Raw genomic sequence first — 6,000 nt, forward strand, 5'->3', positions numbered from 1 at the left:
CATGAACCCCAACTGGAATTCACTCAGCAAATCCACTAGGGGGTGATATTTTGCCTATCTAGGGCAGTGCTCCATTGCTCAGCAACTGAGCTCTTCTTAGTGCCTGAGGTGGAGGCCATGGAGCCATCTTCAGCACCCCAGGGTCAATTCTCTCTAATTGAACCATGGCTACAGGAGGGGAAGAGAGAGGGGGGAAAAAGAAGGGAGAGGAAGGGGTGGAGAAACAGATCGGTGCTTCTCCTGTGTGCCCTGACCGGGAATCGAACCCAGGACTTCCACATGCTGAGCCAATGCTCTACTACTGAGTCAAATGGCCAGGACCAATAATTATTGTTGATGTCCTGCCTCTTGTTGCCAAAACTCTGGTGAAAGGGGCCCACTACCTTGGAAAGCAGTCCCTGCAGTGCTAAGACAGGACCAATGGTCAGAACGACTTCCATTTATGCCAATGAAGTCCTCTTATGTCCTCTCTCAAATTGGTGGCCCCCAGGGGGCTCCAGAAGCCCTGTTAATACCTGCCCTGGAGACGGTGACTATCTTAGGCTGCTGAACCATATTTGTACTAAACAGGGCTGAGTCCTTTTGTTGGGCTGTGTGGTTTTTGGGGATCTAGTCAAATTCATCTTGACATGGATTGGACCAAGACAATGTAAGGTGCCAGTGTCCTTCAATGTCCTTGAGGACCCGCTGGCTCCGGGTAGGGGCTGCCTGGAGGGGAAGGTGGGAGAGACTGTGAGTTGCACGTCCTATTCCAGCAGCAACTGCACAGGCCGAAGCTTCCCTGGTGTGTGTATGTGTGTGTGTGGGGACAGCCTCGGGTGTTTGTGTTCCTCTGCGTAATGCTTTCCACTGACAGCACGCAGCCCACAATAGTCTCAGTGACTTCCAGAATAAACAAAAACAAACCTAAGAAACCAAACCGGAGGCGTCATCATCAGAGGGGACTACAGGGTGGCTTGGAGACCCGGCTGTGTCCTACCCCTGGTTTTGCCTGAAGGCTGCAGAGCGTGGAGGTGTTGGAAGACAGGGTTTCTATCGCTTCTATGTTCTTTTGGCTATGGTCCCCAGGCATGCTTTAGTCTGAGTCTACTTCTTTTCTTTTTCTTTTTTTTTTTTGGTATTTTTCCAAAATACAAAATTGAAATTTCAAAGTTAGAAGCAGGGAGGCAGTCAGACAGACTCCCACATGCACCAGACTGGGAACTACCCGGCATGCCCACCAAGGGGTGATGCTCTGCCCATCGGGGCATTGCTCTGTTGTGGCTGGAGCCATTCTAGAGCCTGAGGCAGAGGCCATGGAGCCATCCTCAGTGCCCGGGCCGACTTTGTTCCAATGAAGCCTTGGCTGGAGGAGGGGAAGAGAGGGATAGAGACAAAGGAGAGGGGGAAGGGTGGAGAAGCAGATGGGCACTTCTCCTTGTGTTCCCTGACCGGGAATTGAACTCAGGACTTCCACACGCCGGGCCGATGCTCTACTGCTGAGTCAACCGGCCAGGGCTTTTAATTTTTCTAAAAGATTTTATTTATTTTGTTGGAGGGTGGGTAGCAAGAAGGATCAACCCATAGTAGTAATTGCTTCCTATATGATATGTACCTTGACCAGGTAAGCCTAGGGTTTCAAACTGCTGACCTTACCATTCAAGGTCAATGCTTTATCCACTGCACCACCACCCGTCAGGCCTGATCCTACTTCTTGATCAATGATGTAACTTTAAGGTCTTGGGCTAAGGATAAAAAATCCTACATGGGTTCTGATAGTTTTAATTTTTATATAAAAGCCCATCTTTTATTTTACTGAGTATTATTAACATTTTCCTTTTTTTTTTTAATGCCATTACCTCTAGTAGCATAAATAAAAGCGGAAAGCTCTCCTGGCTCCTCCCACCCAGTTCCTGTGGGACCCGGAACCGGTTGCCTTCATGAGCGGTGCTGACTCTCGGAGCTTCCCCACCTCCACCCCGTAGGCTCTGTGGGCCAGTAGCTGCCCGTCAGGCTCCGTCCCACCTGCTGACCGCTGACACATTTCTGTTGAGAGCGTAAGGACTGTTCTACCAAACTCCATTATTAAAGACCGAGTTTTGGCCCTGGCCGGTTGGCTCAGCGGTAGAGCGTCGGCCTGGCGTGTGGGGGACCAGGGTTCGATTCCCGGCCAGGGCACATAGGAGAAGCGCCCATTTGCTTCTCCACCCCCCCCCCCTTCCTCTCTGTCTCTCTCTTCCCCTCCCGCAGCCAAGGCTCCATTGGAGCAAAGATGGCCCGGGTGCTGGGGATGGCTCCTTGGCCTCTGCCCCAGGCGCTAGAGTGGCTCTGGTCGCAGCAGAGCGACACCACGGAGGGGCAGAGCGTCACCCCCTGGGCGGAGCGTCGCCCCTGGTGGGCGGAGCGTTGCCCCTGGTGGGCGTGCCGGGTGGATCCCGGTCGGGCGCATGCGGGAGTCTGTCTGACTGTCTCTCCCGGTTTCCAGCTTCAGAAAAATAAAAAAAAAAAAAAAAAAAAAAAGACCGAGTTTTGTCCGAGGTGAATGGCCCGTGACCCAGGGGCATGGGCAGAGTGGGAGAAAGACATTTTGATTTCTCCCAACATTCAAGGTAGCATCCAAGACACGAGCAGGTGTCTAACCTGGTGGCTTACTTTAGGCCAGTGGGTTTTTAAACCTGAGCATCTTGAGCAAGCATCAGACTCAGGGGAGGGCTTGTTAGCAGACACCTTGCTGGGTGTCATTCCCGTGGCTCTGATTCAGTTGCCTTGGACAGGACCCGAGAACTGGCATTTCTAACAAGACCTCCTGGTGCAGATCTGGGGACCACACTTTGAAACCCACTGGCTTAGAGCTGTCCCCTGAGATCTGATGCTCTAGGGCCCTGGTCGGCAAACTGCGGCTTACGAGCCACATGCGGCTCTTTGGCCCCTTGAGTGTGGCTCTTCCACAAAATACCACATGCGGGCGCTACCTCGATCAGGAATGTACCTACCTGTATAGTTTCAGTTTAAAAAAATTGGCTCTCGAAAGAAATTTCAATCGTCGTCCTGTTGATATTTGGCTCTGTTGACTCATGAGTTTGCTGACCACTGCTGGCTGAAGCATATTTGATCTTACATCTTGTAGTAGATGGTTTCATAGTCAGAGATGCCTCCCACTCCAGTGCACACACCCCTGTGAAGGTGACTGCTGTCCCTCCCAGCCGGGGTGGAGTCTGTTCCTCCACGGCCTAGAGTCTGGGCGACCTTGTGACCTGCTTTGGCCAGAGGGTGACAGAGGCAACCTTGGATGGGCTCCAGACCTTCAGTCTCAAGGGGCCTTGTGGCTTATTCTTTCACTCTCTGGGACTCTGCCCTGAGACCGTGATGGGAGGAAGTGAGTCTAGTCTGAGGAGGACAAGAGGCCACAGGAAGGAGAACAGAGGCCCCAGCCAATGACCAGTACCAATGTCAGACCCACGAGTGAGGGCATCTTGATTTTGCAGCTCATTTGACTGCTAGCTGGGGTTTGTCCACCTCGGCACTTTGGACACTGAGTTTGGAGCTCCCCGTTGTGGGGCTGACCTGTGTACTGTAGGATATTTTGCAGCATCCTGTCTTCTATGCACTAGTTGCAAATAGCATCTACCAACGATGTCTCCAGACATTCCCAATGTCCCCGGGGGGGGGGGGGAAGGTCGCCCCTGGTAACGCTGCTCTACCAGCACAAGGCTGCATAAGTGAGTTCTGGGAGAACCAGCCAAACCACAAGATCACAAAAAATGATCAACTGCAGCTTTAAACTGGAACGTTTTGGGTGGTGCATTGTGCAGGGATAACCGAGCTACAATGCTTACTTCCCCGTAGTGGTTTCTGGCCAAGGTCCTCCTCCCTGAGACTCAGCATCTCCCGCCGAGGATCCTAGTTCCCTTTGTTGAACTGTTCGCCACTTTGCCACCCCACGTTCCTCTCTGTCGTTTGACTTTCCCATGAAGTAGTTTGGCAGACATTTACGCAAGGGTACCTGGCAGAGAAAAGCGAGGAGCAAGACCTCGGGCATTGCTCAGGGCGGTCACACGGCTCCTCGGAGCATCCAGACTTTCTGACCCCTCGCCCCGTGTGCCCGGCCACCGAGGCCCGGCGCCTGGTAGGATCTCACTGTTACTCATGACAGACACGGTCTTGCCCAAGTCACTGAACTTCGTGTGTGTGTGTGTGTGTGTGTGTGTGTGTGTGTGTGTGTCAGAAGCAGAGAGAGTCAGAGAGAGGGACAGATAGGAAAGACAGACAGGAAGGGAGATGAGAAGCATCAGTTCTTCATTGCAGCACCTTAGTTGTTTATTGATTGCTTTCTCATACGTTCCTTGATGGCGGGGGGGGGGGGGGAGCTCCAGCAGACCGAGTGACTCCTTGCTCAAGCCAGCAACCTTGGGCTCAAGATGAGCCCATGCTCAAGCTGGTGACCTCAGAGTCTCGAACCTGGGTCCTCTGTGCCCCAGTCAGATGCTCTATCCACTGTGCCACCGCCTGGTCAGGCATCACTTAACTTCTCTAATCCTCCCTTTCTTCATCTATACAATAAGGAAAGTAATGACACCTCCCAGGTTTTTAAAAATATATTTTTTTGAATGTCATGTGGATTTTATGAGGTTTTCATGAGACAGGGCATAGGTTAAATCCTGTGAAGAGCCAGGTAGTAAATATTTTGGGCTTCACAGACCTTATGGTTTCCGTGACAGCTACTTCAGGGCTCACCCTGGTAGGTCACCCATAGATAATACATACTTGCGTGGGTGTGGCTGTGGCCAACAAAGACTTTATTCACAAAATCAGGTGATAGGCCAGATACGGCCCATGGACCGTAGCTTGTCAACATCTGAGCTAAAGCGTGGAAAGATGTTGGCCTTTGTCCAGTATAAGGAAGGCACTCAGTAAAGGAGAGCTATTGTTGTTATTCTTATCCTATTATTATTACTTTATTCCTTCAGCAGCCCTGCTCTTCCGCTTTCCATTTTTTGGACTTTCTTTTAGCATGGTCGTTTGGTTCTATCTATGGAGATTGGAGAAGTTCAGTCTCATTCTGGCCGACTGTGGTAGCCGGCTTCCAAGATGGCCCTGGAGAGCCTTGATTTCTGGTACTCAGGAAGAATAGAGGCCACGTGGAGAGAAGCTGAGGTCCCCAGTCCCTGCCGCAGCAAGTAGGGCTGACCTGGTAACCAAAAGGTCATTGTAGAAATGCCGTGTTTGCTAGGTATAAAGGACATTGTCACTTCCTCCACACCCTCTTTTGGATTGGTCACTCTGGGGAAACTAGCTGCCGTGTTGGGAGGACACTCAAACAGCCCGTGATCTACATGGCCAGTAATGAAGGCCTCCTGTCAATATCCAGGGTGAACTTGCCCACCACGGGAACAACCTTGGAAGTGAATTTTCTGACTGCAGGGAAGCCTTCACATGGCTCCCACTGACTTCATTCTCATGAGAGACCCCAAGCCAGAATGAGCCAGTGAAGCTGGCCCTGTATTCCTGACCCGTAGAGACTGTTTGAGATAATAATTGTTCATTGTTTTAAGCTGCTAAGGTTTGGGGTCATTTGTTACACAGCAACAGGTCATTAAATGCACCAGCTCTCACAATGGAGAGTTGTCCATATTAACTGGCTGCCCCCAGGTGGGGTTTGCTGGTCACCTAATGCTCTGCATGACAGAATAATTTGCAGAGCTGTGAGCACTTGGCCACTGCTGCTACATACTGTGACAGTCCCCTGATCGTGAGGGATCTGACTCCAACGTGACCGTCTAGTCACATCTCCCAGAGACTTCTCATGCAACCCCCATCCTAGCCATACCAAATTATTAAAAGCACACTACCAATTACACAGGTATTAATGCTAATAAAACTATCATTCATTGCATACTCCTAGGGTGCTGTGCCCATTCTTATTTAGTTCTTGGGACAGCCCTATGAAGAGTGTACCAGTATCAGTTTCATTTTTTTTTTTTTTTGTATTTTTCTGAAGCTGGAAACAGGAGAGACAGTCAG

The sequence above is a fragment of the Saccopteryx bilineata genome, chromosome 4 (assembly GCF_036850765.1).
Source record: "Saccopteryx bilineata isolate mSacBil1 chromosome 4, mSacBil1_pri_phased_curated, whole genome shotgun sequence".
In the NCBI taxonomy this organism is placed as follows: domain Eukaryota; kingdom Metazoa; phylum Chordata; class Mammalia; order Chiroptera; family Emballonuridae; genus Saccopteryx; species Saccopteryx bilineata.